General features: G+C 37.9%; 1 protein-coding gene across 6 annotated transcripts in view; it reads left to right on the top strand.

The window, feature by feature from the left end:
- Positions 1 to 17240, top strand: part of SOX5 (SRY-box transcription factor 5) — a 957215-nt gene that overhangs the window by 237179 nt on the left and 702796 nt on the right. Inside the window, exon 1 of one of the 6 annotated variants that reach the window (XM_040642246.1) lies at positions 14399 to 14472. The exons of the other annotated variants lie outside the window; for them this stretch is intronic. The gene's annotated coding sequence lies outside the window, so the exon portion shown is untranslated. Of the gene's footprint in view, positions 1 to 14398; positions 14473 to 17240 lie in introns of those variants that run through there. 6 annotated transcript variants of the gene reach the window in all.

Raw genomic sequence — 17240 nt, 5'->3', positions numbered from 1 at the left:
TTCTCCTTCTACTGAATACTATTAATATACTGTGCTATAGTATTATTATTAACTTTGGGGTGAGATAAATCAGTCTTTTCAATGAATATCTGAATTATATTGAATGTGTTTAGATTTCACATATTTTGGTAATATTTAAAAAATTGTATGTGGCAGGACACCCGGGTGGCTCGATTGGTTAAGCAGCCAGCTCTTAATTTCAGCTTAGGTCATGATCTCAGGGTCCTGGGATCAAGCCGTGTGTTGGCTCTGTACTCAGCAGGGAGTCTGCTTGAGGATTCTCTCTCCCTCTCCCCGTCCACCCACCCTTCTCTCTCTCTGTCTCTCAAATAAATAAATCTTTTAAAAAATCATATGTGGCTACAGAATTTGCCTGGGAATTATACTTTATACCTTCCTCTTTAGTGTGTGTGTGTGTGTGTGTGTGTGTGTGTGTGTGTATAGTGGCCTTTCTCTAATAATATTAGCCATAAAAACAGCCTCTTTTGTAAGCCTTGTTTTGTATTATGTATGCTCTTTCGTTTGGCTCCCCCGGCTCATAGAGAATCTTGGTGTACTTTTAGATTTGGTGCAATTTTTTTGAGTGTGTTGTTTTTAGAAAATTAGGTTTTTGTTGTTGTTACTGTTGTTGTTTTCCCCCCATAACTAATGTGAAGTCAGCAATTTCATTTTCCCCACTCAGAGCTGTTGTCATCAGCTGTCCCTATATAATGGCTTTTGATATGTCCCATTGTGACACATTGGACCCTGTCCCTAGTTAATCACTCATTTTAGGAGACTGATTCTGGGCAACAATGGTTGTATTCTCTCTTCACTTTCAGTGTTAAAATCCTTGGCAGTTCATTTTTCTCTACCATTTTTTGTGGGCTGCAACTTAAACACCCAGCCACACCGAAACTCTGAGCAGAGTAAGCAATGCCTCTTTTCTGATTACCCGGCAGGATTTCTCTAAACTGCACCAATGGCTTGGAAACTTGTAATGCTTAGAAAAATTTTCCAAGCTCCACATGACCTTTCCCTATTTTTCTGTTTTAGAACCTACTTTTCCCAAGTTTTTAAAGTAAAAGAAGCAATACCTTGGAGCTCTTTGCAAACATTTTCCAAGTTCTTACTTACAAAGTACCTTAGTACAAACTGTAGTGAGACATACTTTTATAAAACTGTTTTCCATAAGCCTTTGCAGATATATTTAGCAGTCCAGGAAATCAAGATATTTATGAATAAACCTAAAATGATGCTAAATTCATATAAATACACACGTATTATTTTGTCATATTTTCTTTTAAACAAACCTTAAGGAGATACATATGTAGGAGTGTGTGTGTGCGTGAGAGAGAGAGAGAGAGAGAGAGAAGGAGGGAGGTGGAGAAAACAGGATTGCATACATATAATATAGAAATACCTACTTTATTTATTTATTTATTTTTTTAAAGATTTTATTTATTTATTTGACAGAGATAGAGACAGCCAGCGAGAGAGGGAACACAAGCAGGGGGAGTGGGAGAGGAAGAAGCAGGCTCATAGCGGAGGAGCCTGATGTGGGGCTTGATCCCACAACACCGGGACCACGCCCTGAGCCGAAGGCAGACGCTTAACCGCTGTGCCACCCAGGCACCCCAGAAATACCTACTTTAAGGTTATTTTGTAACATCTCTGAATCCTCTTGCGTCTGAGTGGAACCATGCCAAAATAATGAGAACTTTCACCAGTTGGATTTTCGTGTTTTATTTTTTGGCTGAAATAATAAAGAGAAACAAAAGATTTATTATGGTGAAGTTTTTATAAACATTTTATAAAGACGTTATGAGTGTGTATTTACATATGTGAATATGATTAATTGTATGTATATAATTTATAACAAAAATTACTCTCGTTTCATCAAAATTGATTTAGTTGATATATATTGCCTTAAGAATAGCACTGAGGAAAAACACTTTTGATGTGTTAAAATTAACTTCGATCACAGTGATTTATCACTGATATCTGCGTTGGTTATTGACGTCATGTAGCCAGAGGCAGGAGAATGCATCTGTTTCCATCCTCCAGCCAGGACTGTGCACGTGTGCGCGTGCTCACTCACACTGGTTTAAAAAATAACAGAAAAAGAATAACTTCAGAAGTAAATGTATCTTGGTCAGAACCAAACATTGTTAGAAGCTGTAACAAGGGACTGGAGAATTTGGAATATTTTTCTTGCTTTGCTTTGTAACAGTATTTTATAAAGTAGCTAATTGTTCTAGCATTGCTGGAAACTTTCTACAAAGCTGTGTCTTGACCCCTGCTCTTTTACTTAATTGTGGAGATGTGGAAAGTGCGTAATTCATCGTTATGATAAGATACATTTATGATTATATATCATAAGATATAGTCATCATTATCATGAGATATAGTCATGGTTATCATAAGATATATCCACTGAGATTGGTGCTTCCTGCAAATAATGCAGGCACTTAAGGCATTTTGGGCAACTGTTTAAGACAGCTGTCATGGCATTTCAGTACAAAGTGGAATAGGTCTCAGAGAATTAAATTGCCTCTTGAAGTGGAATACTTTTTTCAATAGCTAATATTGGCATTAGACTGTTGGGATCAACAGCGACTTTTTGCATTCATTTGGGGGCAAATTAGGAAGTGGAGATCACAGGTTTCTTGTCTCTGGGTCTTCCACGTGGCCCCGGGTGATAGCAGCTGCTGGCTTCTGGCAGGGAGCACTGGGACAACCTCAGGGTACTGTTAGGAGTCTGGAAACCCTGGAGTTTTGTTACTCCCAGAATTTTGTAGTGTCACTGAAGGAGGAGGAACATTTTCTATGTAAAACTGTACAAGGATCATTTGAAAGGTTGAGGTCAGCATTGTAGGTAAACACAGGTTAAATTTCAGTTACTATGTACACCTATAAAATACATGCAGAGACAACAAGGTAGAGCAAAAAGACATTTAGAAATGAATTCTTGATCTCCCCCAGCACTGCAGTCTTAATGCTCGATTCTCACAACTCGAGATGTGTAGACTATCAGTTACCTAGGAATTTGGGGCTAAATGAATAGGCAATATACTGTTTTTAAGACACCAAATATGAAAGTTGAAGAAAGATGATAGTTTTGGAAGAACTATTACTGGATGGCTTCCTGAAAGAAAAATTTTGTGAGGAGAGACTAACAGAAGGAATAAAAAGTCTCTTGGTTCACAGACTGAAATCCATTATGCTATGGGATCTTCACCACAATTTCAGTGGTCTGTTTTACTGCTCAGTGGGTATGTTACTTAGTGAATATTGGTCTTGTTGCAAGGATAATGTCCTATTTGAGTCCAAAATAGCTCACACATCTCTCTTGTGTTTAGTAATAAATTGCCACTAACCATCAGGTAAAAGTTCATTTTACAAGATTCCAGATGGTGCATTTAACACCATTTTTAAGGCTTCCTGTAACTAGCTAACGTGTATAGTTAATGCAGATATATCTGAATTCCAGTATACTTTAATTCTTATGTAGGGTCTCCCTTCCATCCTTCCTCAGGTTTTTCCCTTTCTGGCATGTTTTTCTATGTTTCTGAACCCAGAAGTTACCACTGGCAGGATTTCAGTCTCAGAATTTCTGTCAACCTTTAAAGATATAACGTTGTGGCTTTTGCAAAAGTTATTTTAAAATGAGTTTTAAATTGTTGATGACAGCAGTGTTTTACTTGGTTCTCGGGTATACCATAAATTCCAGCATTGTTTCTTTCTCACTGAAGTTCATAAGGAAAAGTATGTACTTCTGTGTGTTCCTTCAGGAAAATGCCTCCAGAATTTTATTTATCTTTGAGATTGTCTTGGGAAAATGAAGGGTTGTTATGCCCTCTTTAGTCTTAGCAAATTAAATACTGCATAGCAAGCAGGATAAGAGGTCATAAAATCAAGGGTAGGCAAAGATGATAAGCATCAGAAGAGATAAATTTTTGCCACTAAAGATAAACCCCTGTTTGATACAGAACTTTGGAAGCGCTTAGTTAACCTAGTAGGATACAATGGCATTCACTAGGGATAAATTAGTTTTCTTTTTCTGAAATTAATTTATTACATGAAATCATGGCCATGAGTCAATTGGGAAGGCATATCAAGAAAATCAGAAGTGCTACCACATAAACTGTCTAGTGTTTGTTTATTTTGAATTTATATAGCCTCTTTTCTCTGGAGATTTGAAGATGCTGTGCAGAAAATTTTAAATCTTTTAAACAATGGGCAGTAAGTTGTAAACTGCGAACCCCTGATAGGCTATAATCTCTAAGGGTCTTTAATGTACCCAAATATAAGGACTTGCAGTTACAAAGGGAAAGCACCTAAAATAGGAGATGCTTACCGGGCTGGGTACCAAGAATAAGAGATACTTTGTATAAACCTTATTCTTTTAGGCTTCGGTCTATTTTCTTCGACTTATCCTGACATTTGAAGTTAGGGGTTTAACCTCAAATATGAAGCACTTTGTAAATGGCTAAATTCTCTTTTTACATTATAGAGAAATTGAGAGTCAAAGCTACCCAGGCCAGCCACTGAAATGTGATTTACTCCAGTATTAGTGGTAGGAAAATATTAAAGATAGCACAGGAGGATAAGGACTCATGAGCAACACAAAAGTTAACATTGTACCTTTTTGTGTGAAGCAGTGAAACCTGGGTGAATCAAAGCATTCCCCTCCTGGTATTTTTCTGAGATTTAAATGAAAAAGTACACGTTAAGTACTAGAAATAATGTGTAACACATAGCGACTGCTCTGCTATTAATCCTGTTGCTACTGGTACAACTACAGACTGTGTGAATATATCATTTTTACGTAGCTAATTTTTTTACTTCACTACTCATTTTCATGGAATGAACTTGACACGATTCTTTCGAATATTAAGAATGCACATGCATTTTAATAGACTTGATATTGGAACCGAACTTTGATAATATTCTGCGAGATCTTTTAAAATCCAATTCCTTTTAACTTAAAATTGCCACGATTGAAAAAGTCGGTGTTTTGGAAACAGCCGTGAGGTTTAATGGAGGGTGGTGTGGTCGGCGGCTGCTCATTTGATAGTGAAGCTGTCATCCGAAAGCCATGTGGAAGTGAGAATTTGAAGGAAATAGAGAGTGGAAACAAGCAAGAGCAGGGGCTGTGGGTTAGCCTTTGTGCAGTTCTTTTTCTTAGGAAAATGTGCTGAGCAGTCCCGCACGGTTCCAGACCCACCGATGCTGCGTTTCCACAGTGCCCTCATTCCTGTCTTCCTTGACCTGACCGGAAGCACTGGGGATGCAGTGAAAGTACAACAGACAGTTTTAGAAGAAATCATACCTTCTTGGCTTGTTGAGTCATTCGCCTGCTATGAAGAATCCGGTCATTATTTTAAGCTGTTCTGTAGCTTTAGCAATATTTAAGGGAGAGCATGGAGATTTTACCTCTTTTGTTTAATTGATTTAGCCTGTGGTCACTTGTAGTAGTTAATGAAATCCCATTTCCAGGTACCTGTGCTGGGTTGCTTTTTAGCTCATGATGTGTGGAGAAAGGAAAGAACAGTTTGTTTTATTGGAAAGAAAAAAGCCTTTTGAGAATGGGAAGGCGGCAGAAGATAAAGCTCGACACTGATTATTTTGAACAGAAAGACCTGGTGATTTAAAAACCCTAAGTGCTGTCCTCTGAAATATACATCATGTTAGATAAGCCTCCTTGGTAATAAGCATCAGTCACTGTTTGAGATTTTGACCAAATTATAGTTTGGATCCACAATTTTAATTACAAGGAAGAAACTTAAGCAGATGAATAAGAAAGAATATAAACTATATTTTAGTCTCATCTAAGTTAAAACTGTAAAACAATTTGCATAACTACCTTTATGTCTATGACTGTTAAATACAAAAAAAAAAATATTAATTCAGTGAATTTCCTGGCAGTTGGAGTGACAGGTAAATTGGGGAGTAACAGCAGGGCCGTGTTGGTGTATATGTGTCTGTGTGTCTGTCTCTGTAGGCCCATGTGGAGTGGTTGGGTGTCCAGGTGGCAGAAATTATACTATCTAAGAAATGAAAAGGTTTAGCATTTTTTAAACCACTCTTTCTTAAGATGACAATATCTGATGAGTACAGATTTGCCTTCTAGAGCTGTGAAGTGATAATGCCTTAGTTAGGAAAAGCAATCTAGAGAACATGTTGGTTGCATAGGAGAGTGATTTCATGTTGCTTTTACTGCCTTGTCATTTTACATGGTTGCTACTGTCAGAAAGTTGGATCATCAAAAATCACGATGAGAATGCCACAACTGTTGGTTCTCAAATCTTCAAAAGATATTTTCCTTATTTATCCAGGAGTTTGATATTATATTTAAAGATCCAGGTTATACTTGTACATGACAGCAATGTCAAAGGTGAAGGGAGAGGCTAGCATGAGAAGCACTAGTCCGGGACCTGATTTCTGTAAACCATGTCTTGATCTATTCAGAATTCTTGTGTCCTGACTGAAGACACGGAGTTTTGGAGAGGGGCATTTCGGCGTCAAATAGTCTTAAACGTTGGTGACTTCCCTGATTTATTAGTGGGGAGATCTCACAATCACAGCGTGACCGTTCCTTTTCCCATTAAGTTATTTTGCTGTGTTGCTACTGAAAAGAATCATGAAGAAAGATGAGGCAGGCGAATTTTGACGATCATATCTTAAAGAAATAAAATCAGCCTCCAAAGAGATATTTAAGCTAAATGTCCTGTGATAAAGTTTCTGATAAATGTTTGTTTGGTGTTGGTGAAAGATAGGAAGGTTTTCCAGAACCATCTTAGGATACGTTAGTTCTCAGATTTCTTCTTCCTTTATTTTTGTAAGTGGCTGAGATTTCAAAGATGAGGCATATCCCAAAATAAAACAACAGGTAAAAGGTTTATGTTTAATGTTCATTAACAAAATCAGCCTGCCTGATGCTATACACAGGTCCTGATTCCTATAGACTGAAGACAGCATATTCTATGTACAACTGAAAAGTACCATATAAACACCAGTATTAATAGTTTCACAGAGCAAAATACCCTTTAGTGAGCACAAATGATGCAAAGAGTTTAGTGCTCACACATTTTCCCTTCAGACTTCTTCAGGCTAGGTACACCATGCACGCAGTTTTACATTTCAGGGTTAGAGTATTTGGAGGTATCTGAAGAGCTAGCACATGAATCATTCCTCCACTTAGTTCTCTATGTTGCAACAAAGACTCTGAATAGATAAATGTGCTTAAACCACAGAGAATTGGAGGAAATGTGTTTGTTAGTGGTAGAGGAGGTTACTAAGATCTGGGATCCTCCAGCAATAAAGAGAGTAATTAGTAAGGGAAAAAAAATGCTGCCAATAAAAGAAATAAATAGAAATGTGAGTGTGTCATGTGTGTTATGTGTGTACATACATAATTTCTTTTACTTATAAGTTCATACATACGTATATGTATGCATATAGACACACATGTAGACATATCTACGATTAAATATATCTGTGCTAAACCTTTGGAGGAGATTTATCATTACTAAATGTAAAATCCTGAAAACTTGGGAATGCGTGGCTCTTTCCCATACTACACTGTGTCAGTGAGATTCCATATTTTACCTTTCGGAGATGTCAGACGCGATGCTGTTTTCTTGAGGAGGAAAGAGCACAGAAAATGCAATGATAGGTCAGTTTCCATGTATTAGATTTCCCTAATTTGACTGTCACCTGCTTCATCCCTCTGCTAGGACTGAACCATGTTGTGTGCAGGAAGTTCACCTTATTTTCAGGGGAACATGGTTGCCTTCAGGAGCATACAGCCACTGAAACAATCTAATCCAACCACAGACAAGGGTTAAAGGGTACTGCTGTTTCCCTCTTAGAGATTTGTTTAGAGACATCAGTAGTGTAGACTGTTTAAAATGGTCGGATACTGTGCATTTTGATAACTCCATTTCTTGTGCCACAAGTGAGATGTAGAAAGTGTGAGAGGAACTCTTAGAGTGTGAGTACTTGCTTGGAGGTGTTCACATTTGCTTATAAAATAGTCCCCTCAGGGCTCAAGAAGCGGAAATGAAAAACCAGAGGGCTTTCTTGAAATGTTTCCATGCTTCCATGAAGAGTGTATTACATTGGATATTAATATTAGTTACTGAGGCAGAAATCAGGCAGAGAGAGGAGAAATATGGAAATAACCTTTTCCTGGTGCTGTTTCCTCAGGTTGCTGTTTGAATGTTTAGGAAGAAAACCCCATGAGTTACTGATGAGGCAGCTGTAAACAGGGGAAGTGACAGATGTAATGAAAGTCTCAGGGACTGTCCTAGAAGAGGTCCCAACACTGGTTGTGTGAGCATTATTTACATGAAGATGAACAGATGGATACATTTGATCAAATTCTGTGGGGTCCCTACATCAGAATTCTGTTTAGCATTTTGAAACTGCAGTTTCAAACACATGTATTTCTGATGCTTTTACAGGAGCGACTTCTATATCTTATTTTTTGTAGGGCTTAAGGTTGTCAGAATAATGTTAAAAATGGCACTTTACCATTTATTGTAGCGATTTCTATTCCGTTCCTATTTATTGTTCTGTCATGGTGATTTATTTCACTAGACACTTATAAGACAATCACAAGAAATAAGCTAGAAGTGATAATTTATGCCATTTGGGGAAGAGAAATGTTAAAGAACTTACATACACAACCCAGGTCTAGTAGTGAAGTAGAAGAGTATAATTCAATTTTCAGGAACCAGGATCGATATGCTGTATCAGCAGGGCGGTGGTATTACTCTCCTTGGCTTAAAAAAAAAAAAAAAAAAAAAAAAAAAAAAAAAAAAGTAGGATGAAAGTAGAAAGTCAGTACAGTCCGGCTAGTGCCAATTTTGGTTTACAAATGCCTGCCTTCTGGAATATTAATGCATGTCTCTAAAGTACACAGTCCGTGAAGTTTCTTCTCCTTTCCCCCCCTTTTTTGGTTCATCATTATTTTAGTATTTGTACCACTTCTGAGTCCTCGAGATAGTCATACCTTTCCTCCATCTCTGATGGTGGGCCCAGGGGTATTCGCACAGGATGCTGAAGATTCATTTCGTAGATACAGCCATAGCCTAGTAAGTTTTCAAGAACATTTATAATAGATTTACAGGACATAATAGTTCATGTTAACTGATATAACCGATGGCCAGTGTAACCACCTGAAGTCTGAGGTCACAAAAATGAAAAAAGCTTTGATGAAGACCAGAGCCAGGTCTACCTTGAAGCAAGTGAAGCTTAAGTTCATTCCATGGCTCTGGTTGAGTCCTACTAAGGTGATCGCATGGGGTATGTTTTCATTAAATTTGCCAAAGTGATTAGTATCCTTATCTGTTTATATTGCAGGTTCCCCTCTATCACTTTTCACCCTTACCTGCAGTGCTAGAGTGGCATGGGCATTTGAGGGATCAGGTAAAGGGAGATTAATTTGGAGATACACTGCGTTTAGGTTGAGCGGGATTCATGATGTCATCCACACTCATTTCCGTCTATGGTTACGTGATCAGTAGCTGTGCCGGATGGGCGTGGCTACTAGGAATGATCCGCTGCTGCCTCACCTGACTGTGTAGCAGCAAGTTTCTCTTGTGTCACTGGACATTGACGTCATGCAGCTAGTGGAAGAGAAACTGGGTTTGAATGGATAGAACCAGAAGCTAGCCTCTGGAAAAATCTTCCAAATCCCGTATCTCATAAGAAACTTCAGAAAGGTTTTCCAAAATTTGACATGGTCTGAAAATTTTACATTACTTTACCAAAAACACATTGGGAAGATGAAAGGATTTTTTTTTTCTTCTTCTCAACTGTCTCTAACAACAAAGGCAACGATAAAATTCTATCAACTATACCAGTGGAAAGATTAAAATATCTTTGTCTTGTATCTCTAAGTCTCCCTAAAAAATTCTCTCTGTGCATAATTCTACTCCATACATAAAATTCTGTCTATGAAATTATGGCTGATATGAATAGGTCATAATTTTGTATTTCTTTAAAGAGGGCATCCTAAATCATGTAAGTTTCGGGCCTTACAAAACTTGTATCCTCCCCTAATGAGGACACATTTTACAACAGTTGGATAAATGCCATGTATCTGATGGTCCTTATACTGGTTTAAAACTGTGATGAATAAGCCATATTTTCAGATCTTTTTTAAATATTGAAAAGCATTTGTCACATGACTAGGGATTTGTTTGAATTAATAGAGTATCCTAAGTGTGATGCTGAGTATTTTTTTTTTAAATCCCAGTCAAAATTTTATTTGTGCACTTTTCGGTGGTTTGTAATTAACCTCAAGCACTAGTTTCCTTTTTAGTCAAATGCTGTTGAACAAGATCCAGTTTTTTCACTCACTCCTAAAACAATCCCTTGGTTTGATGAGATTGAATAATACTGATAATATTGATGTCAGTGATTCTGATCCTCGACTGTCATTGATCTTGGTAACCTGTCCCCATAGCTCACATCTGGCTCAGGTAAGGACTGTAAATAACCGTATTTGAAATGCAAGAAACCCTTAGCACTTCTTCTCCTTAGTTCCAAGCCTCATGGGCCCCTTCCACTTGGATTTCTTTAGTTGTCGGCCTATCATGGTGTCTTGCTTAGAACAGGCACTCCCTAAATGTTTATTGATGAACAGTTGTTCTTTTATCTAGCTGTGTGTTCTTGTTACCCCCACCTCCACTAGACCACTGACAGCTACAGGGCATATTCACAGCATATCCATCACCATTTTTCCCCAGCAACCATTGATCATAGTAGTACCTTTCAGATAGTGAGCCTGCATGTGCTGGTGGTGGTGTTATGGCCCTAACTAGTCAGCGTCTGGCCAACCAGGAATATTGTGGTAATATTTGCTCTTTGGATAAATACAGTCGCTTTTACCTCCCTTCCCGATTCTGAATGTCTACCGAACCGTATTGAATCTCTATCAAAATCTATATGAATGTACTATACCTGTAACTTAGAAGGTGTTACAACTGGACTCAAATCTTTTTATTGAGCATGATTTTCTTGCATTTCTTGCTTCTGTTTTCTGTTCCTATATGCACACTTTATGTGAATAAGATGAACATTAGCAGATTTATCTACATCTCTTCATTTCTATTCTACAGCAATAGCCCCTTAGAGTAATATCTGAAGTTATAGTAATTTTCTTCATATCAGAGAGTTTCTAACTGTGTTAATGGAAGTTAGACTGGTTGCAGAGACATTCGTGAGAACTACCTATGCTGTAACATTTAAACAATTTATTTGATCTCTCTTTAGCTTACCTGCTCATGTCTTTGGAACATTGATGTTGACCTTGTTGGAACTTTGTCTATAATCATGATAAGTCCTTCAATAAAATCTAATAGAAAATGACATTTAAATTTCCAAGTGATTTATTAACCCTTTGGACACTTGGTGATGTTTTATGCCATTTTAGCAAAGAGATACCCTTATTACACTGTGTTCATATATTATTTCCTTGAATGCCCAATGCCTAGTGACTTCATATTTTAAAAATAATAAAAGAGGAAAAACAACAGCATAAAAAGTAGATACTACTGAGCATTGCCTAGGTCCAGATAAAAAGTGAGAAATAATCTTTGAGGACCACAAAAGATAGTGAACATTCATGAGCTATCAGACTGCAGTCCTGTTTTTCAAAGCATCTATGGGACTTTGACCTTGAGTCTAGGCTTCCATTTCCTCACAGATAAAATCAAGAAATGGATTACCCCTACTTCTTCACCTGGCCTACTCCTAACTGTCCTTCAGGATTTGTCTCATTCATTCTTTTGTTTGGGAAACTATTGCTTATTCCTAGGGGAGGCTGGGTGCCTTCTTAGTGCATATTCTGTCAAAACCCTTTAGGCATTCTATTACAGCTGTCTGGTTATTAATTTCTCTGTCTCTCTTTAAATGCCTCTCAGGGGCAGGAGCCATGTCTTTTTGCCACCACCAGGTAGCTCAGAGTGGGAGGCAGAAAAGAAAGGTGATTAAGGACACAAGCTAGGTTCATATCCTAGATCTTGGCTCCAACATTGACTGATTATGTAGACTTGGTCAAATTACTTAATTTAAATAGAGCTTTGTTTCCTTCTGTGGAATGAGGATATCAACGGCTGCCTCATCAGTGTTATTATTAGAATAAACTGAAGTGTTATTTGTTAAGCTCCTAGCAAAGTGCCTGGCATATAGAAAGCACTCAGTTAATGCTATTACTACTATTATTGCTAAAATCAAATACACATTGTATTGTATGATTTTTAAGGTTCTTTTACATATTAGAATTAGATACCTACACTTGGCGGTGGGGGGGGATGTGAGCTTAGGGAACCTGACTCTTTTATATTGGGCTGCAAACATGCCTAACCTTTGCCACTAAGTGAGACATTATCCTTTTACACTGGACCTAAACATACCTACCCTAGTTCTGGAGGAAGACGCTATCTTTGACTTTCTCTATACAAATATCCTCGAAAAGGTAGTCCCAAAGAAAGGCGGTTGGTGCCTTCACTCGGAAAGAAACACAAGTGACAGAGACTCCCAGGGAATGGTCTCTCAACATGGAAATTTGTATTTCTACAGAATGGATTTGCAACTTTCATCAGATTCCTTAAAGAGATATGTGAACTAAAAAGAGTTTAAGTCTCTAAGTCCCTAATTCATTATTCAGGTGATAACATCCTTGAGAACACCAAAAGGTAAAGAGTAAGGAAGCAGGATACCTCATAGGAGATACCATGTGGCATTTTTGTGATGGAAGGAATTTGCTACCCTAGAATCAGGTCTTTCATTTGACTCTAATTAAGAATGGAACTTGGGGCACATGGCTGGCTCAGTCACTAGAGCATGCAACTCTTGATCTCAGAGTCATGAGTTCAAGCCCCATGTTGGGCATAGAGCTTACTAAAAAAAAAAAAAAAAAAAAAAAAGGACTGGAACTCAGTCCAGAGATGGCACCCTGGACCCTGTCCAATTGGAAAGAGTGTTGAGAACTCTGGCTTTAGTGAAGAATGTGAACAGGGTAAGTACAAAAATTGACAGCTTTTTCTGCAAGGAGGACATTACTAATTATTATAATGCTTATTAAAATAGTTTGCCACATACAAAGATAACCATATTCATTTTTAAGATTGGATATGCATTGTTGTGAGTTTTTGGTGTATGCTATACATAACAGGAAAGTCAAAGGTTACTCCCTTAACTCAAATAAATTTCCATTTTCATTTCATATTATCAAAATGTATGCTTCTGACTTTCCCCATTTGCATCACTTTATTTTCAACATTCTTATAAGCAAAGTGTTATAAATACCATGGCAAATTATTTTATGATCCATTTATCTCAGTAATGGTGACCTCTGTCACTTGAACCACTGTTCAATGTATTGTCAAACAGCAAAGATTAAGGCACAGGGCATTTTGTGGAATTAGTGACTACCCAAGAGCTTATAGCCTTATGCCAAACCAGTCATTAGTACTCAGCAAATGTTACGTTCTGAAAGCATTATTATGATTATGTAACAAAAATAAGAGACAAAACCAGATGGCTTAAATAAAAATACTGCTAATCCAGGGTTTCTCAACCTCAACACTATTTACATTTTGGGCTGGATAATTCTTTGTTGTAGGGAGCTATTCTGTTACCTGTAGGATGTGTAGAAGCGTCCCTGGCCTCTACCCTTTAGATGCCAGTAGTAGCCACTCTACCTCCACCCCCAGGGTCACAATTAAAAATATCTGCAGACAGTGCAGTACAGAATGTTCCCTAGGGGGCAAAATCACCCTCTATTGAGAACCACTGTGCTAGTCCCATTTTAAAAAGTGGCAATATTCAATCAGTGAATGAGAAGGTAAATAGAGAGTATAGCATAAGCCTGATGAATATTCACAGCTTCAGAAGTAAATTTAGGCTTCGGTAGTTTGAGGGATTTCAAAATGACCTCTCTGCCAATGCCTAAAGTACTGCATGTGACCTGTTGCCGAGCACGGCGGACAGGAGAGAAGACCGGACTTGGGTGCTTGCCTTTTTCTGCTGCTTTGTTGTTTTGTGATTTGGGGTCAAGTCCTAATTTGTCTGAGTTTGTTTTTCATCTGTAAGAGAAGGATCATTCCTTATCATAACCTACCTTGGAAAGCTGCTGTGAGAATCAAATCAGATAGTGTAAGTGAAAAAGCCTTGAAAAGGGTAAAGATCTCTATAATTGTTAGGTTAAGAAAAAGTAAAAATCATTTTGTTTTAAGAATTTCTCAAAAATTTGAGAGCATTCCTTTAAATAACCAGAGGAACCCCAGGGCATTGCAAAAAAGGATTCGAGAATCACTTCTTTTGAAGATGCCCTTTAGTCCTGCTTAGCTCACTTTTCTGTGTTCTTGGTTGCCATGTGCTGAGGGGCTGGGACAGAAGGCGCGGTTGAAGGAGTAGTGGAAAGACGTGGCTGACAGCAGAAAGGGAGCAGCACTCAGTGTTCAAAAAGCATAAGTACTTTGTTTATGTTTCCTCAGTAACCAAGGAGTATCTATAAATTAAGTAACTAGAGACTTTAAAAAGGAGAAAATAAAGTGAATATTGTAAATTTGTTGAAAAAGAGATATTGCTGATTTAAGTAAACTTGTATCCGATTTATGATATTATGTGCCTTTTATTAACTAAAAATTCATCGTGAGTTTTTTGTAATAGCTTTATATTTTATATAATAGCTTTATCTTTTTTGGTCAAAAATGAATATCCTTTACCTTATGCTAAACCTTTTTAATAATGCAGAATTGCCACAAACTTTTTCCCCTATTAAATATTTAGTGCTGGCCTTCCTTGCCTGGAATTATATAAAAACATATGCCTGATCTCTGAGAAATAGAATCATTTAGTACCAGATTAGAATGGAACTTAAAAGCTACATGATCTAACGTACTATTTGGTTCAGAACTCCTGTTCTTGGACCTCTGACCGATGGCCCTACAGTCTCTGCTTGATCTCCCTTTCCTCAGTATAGAATGAAGATTTTGCAGATGAGAAAAGCGAAGGCTCCATAAGCTAGGCAGCTGTGTCCAAGATCACTTGGACAGTAAGTAGCAAAGCCAGAAAGTGACCTATTCTGTCTGAATCCAATGCTCTTGCTTAAATCCTAAATCATTTATTTGGCTTTGCTCCAACGAATCCTACTGTTGGACATTTCTTTTTTAAAAAGTTGTTTTTCACAATGCGCTGAAATCTACCTCTCCATAACCCGGCTGAGAAACCAAAACCCCAAAACAGCACCTTGTCCTTTGTATGGACCATGAGACAATATATCCAGTTCACACTTTTCCAAATAGCAACCCTTCCAGTCTCTTCCTGTACTTAATGATAGACACCCCCCCCACACACTCCTACATCTCTGATCTTTCAATCTGAATATATTCTCTCCTCAGTGTATCTGACTTGGCACACTTGTCATAGCCACTATATTTCTGATTGACCTTTTCTGGATGTTGAGTACTTATGCAGCCCCTTACTTCTAGGATAGAAACCAGTTCTGAACCAATATTTGAAATAATCGTCTTATCCTTGATCATTGGTTTTACCTAACTTTGATTTGGGCACTCTGCACTTACGAACTGTGTTTTCTTTTTTCCACTGCTGCCTCTGGTTCTTTGCTTGCATAGCGATTGCTGCCACTTAAAATTACAAAGTATTGTGAACTTTCTTTAGTCTGAATAGTTTTATAACAAGACTTTATATTCAAGTAGGTTAAAGTGCAGCTTGATTTAAGTCCATCATTTCAATTTTAAGATCTTTTTTATATATTTTAAAATTTCCTCACAGATTAGAGTTCACATTTGGTAAGTATATCTTCATCGAGCTATATGATTACTGCATAATTATTCAAGTGTTTTGGGTAAGTTAAAATCATAAATATTATTTGTATCCCTTCCCATTAATTATTAAGCACATGTCTGTTTCAGAGAAATGTAATCTATATGTTTGATTCATAGTCCCATAATTTTTCAAAGTGTAATTTTGTAAGAGCCATCTAACATCAGTCATTTTTATGGTGTGCATGTGAGTGTGTGAGGGTGCGTGTGTGTGTGTACACACACACATGCATTTGTCTTCATTCCTAACATCAGAAGGTCATGTTTTGTTATGAATAAACAAATGCCTGTATGTTAAACATGTCTTGTCTAAGACATAAACTTGGTTAACTAGTCTCTGCCATCTACCATTGGAAAAATGTATTTTCACGACAGATTGAGCTACCTCCTTAAAATAGCCTAAGCAGATTCCCATGATGTTAGGCAGTGGGTAGAATTTCCAGGAGCAATAGTAGGTCTCTGTTGCTTTCATTGGCCCATAGAGTCAGACAAGTCAATAACAGAACAGGATATCATAAGTAATTGACAAAAGATATGGAATACGAATAGCTCGTCTGGTACATGAATACATTATGAATATTACATGTAGGGGCCATACTTCAGGCATGGCACGTATTGGACCAGCATGCTATTGAAAAGGTCCTATGCTTTTGGTGGCTTTGACCTGCTTCAAGGGCACTTTGAATAGAGGATAAATAATGGTTCCGCCAGTAGGTGATAAAAAGTAAAATAAAGTCAGCACCCTATGTGGTCAGGGGTCCAAGCAAGAAGACGGAACCACAGTGATTATTTTAAAAAGGGGCATGTAATGTTGAAAAATTGTTACACATTTACGATGATAAAGTGTAAAAGCAACCTAGAGTTCAGCAAGAAGTTACTACTACCTTTATGCTGGAGACAAAAACAGGAGGCAGGGTTCCCAAGGCTGCTGGAGGGAGGCTAAAACCATGAGGACCTGTCTAGCAGGCAGTGGAGCCAGGGAGTGATGGGGCTCCTGCCCGAGATACCTGGTAAAACGGAGGAAGAGGGGGAGAACTTCAAACAGCAGAGAGTTGATAGATACTGAAGCTTGGAAACAGTTGATGGGGGTTTGTTTTCCTTGTGTCTCTATATTGAATATGTAAGTGTCTATAATAAAGTGTTTTTTAAAAAGTAAATGAGGTAGAGAGAGAGAGCCCAAGGCACATTAGCTCACGTACACACACTCATGCATACATGCACCCATGAGCATGCGTACCATGGTGTACTCCCCCTTACGTCATGTTCCAATCTGTCCCCATAAGCTGAACTCACCTTGAAGCCAACTGCCAGGGGAGTCTGGGAAGCTTGTTCCACTGAGGTTAGCCCACATCAAGATCAGCAGGCAGGAGACAGGCAAAGAAAGGATCTAAAGCG

The sequence above is a fragment of the Ursus maritimus genome, unplaced genomic scaffold, assembly GCF_017311325.1.
Source record: "Ursus maritimus isolate PB19 unplaced genomic scaffold, ASM1731132v1 scaffold_26, whole genome shotgun sequence".
NCBI lineage: Eukaryota > Metazoa > Chordata > Mammalia > Carnivora > Ursidae > Ursus > Ursus maritimus.
This window is presented reverse-complemented; position numbering and strand designations above follow the sequence as displayed.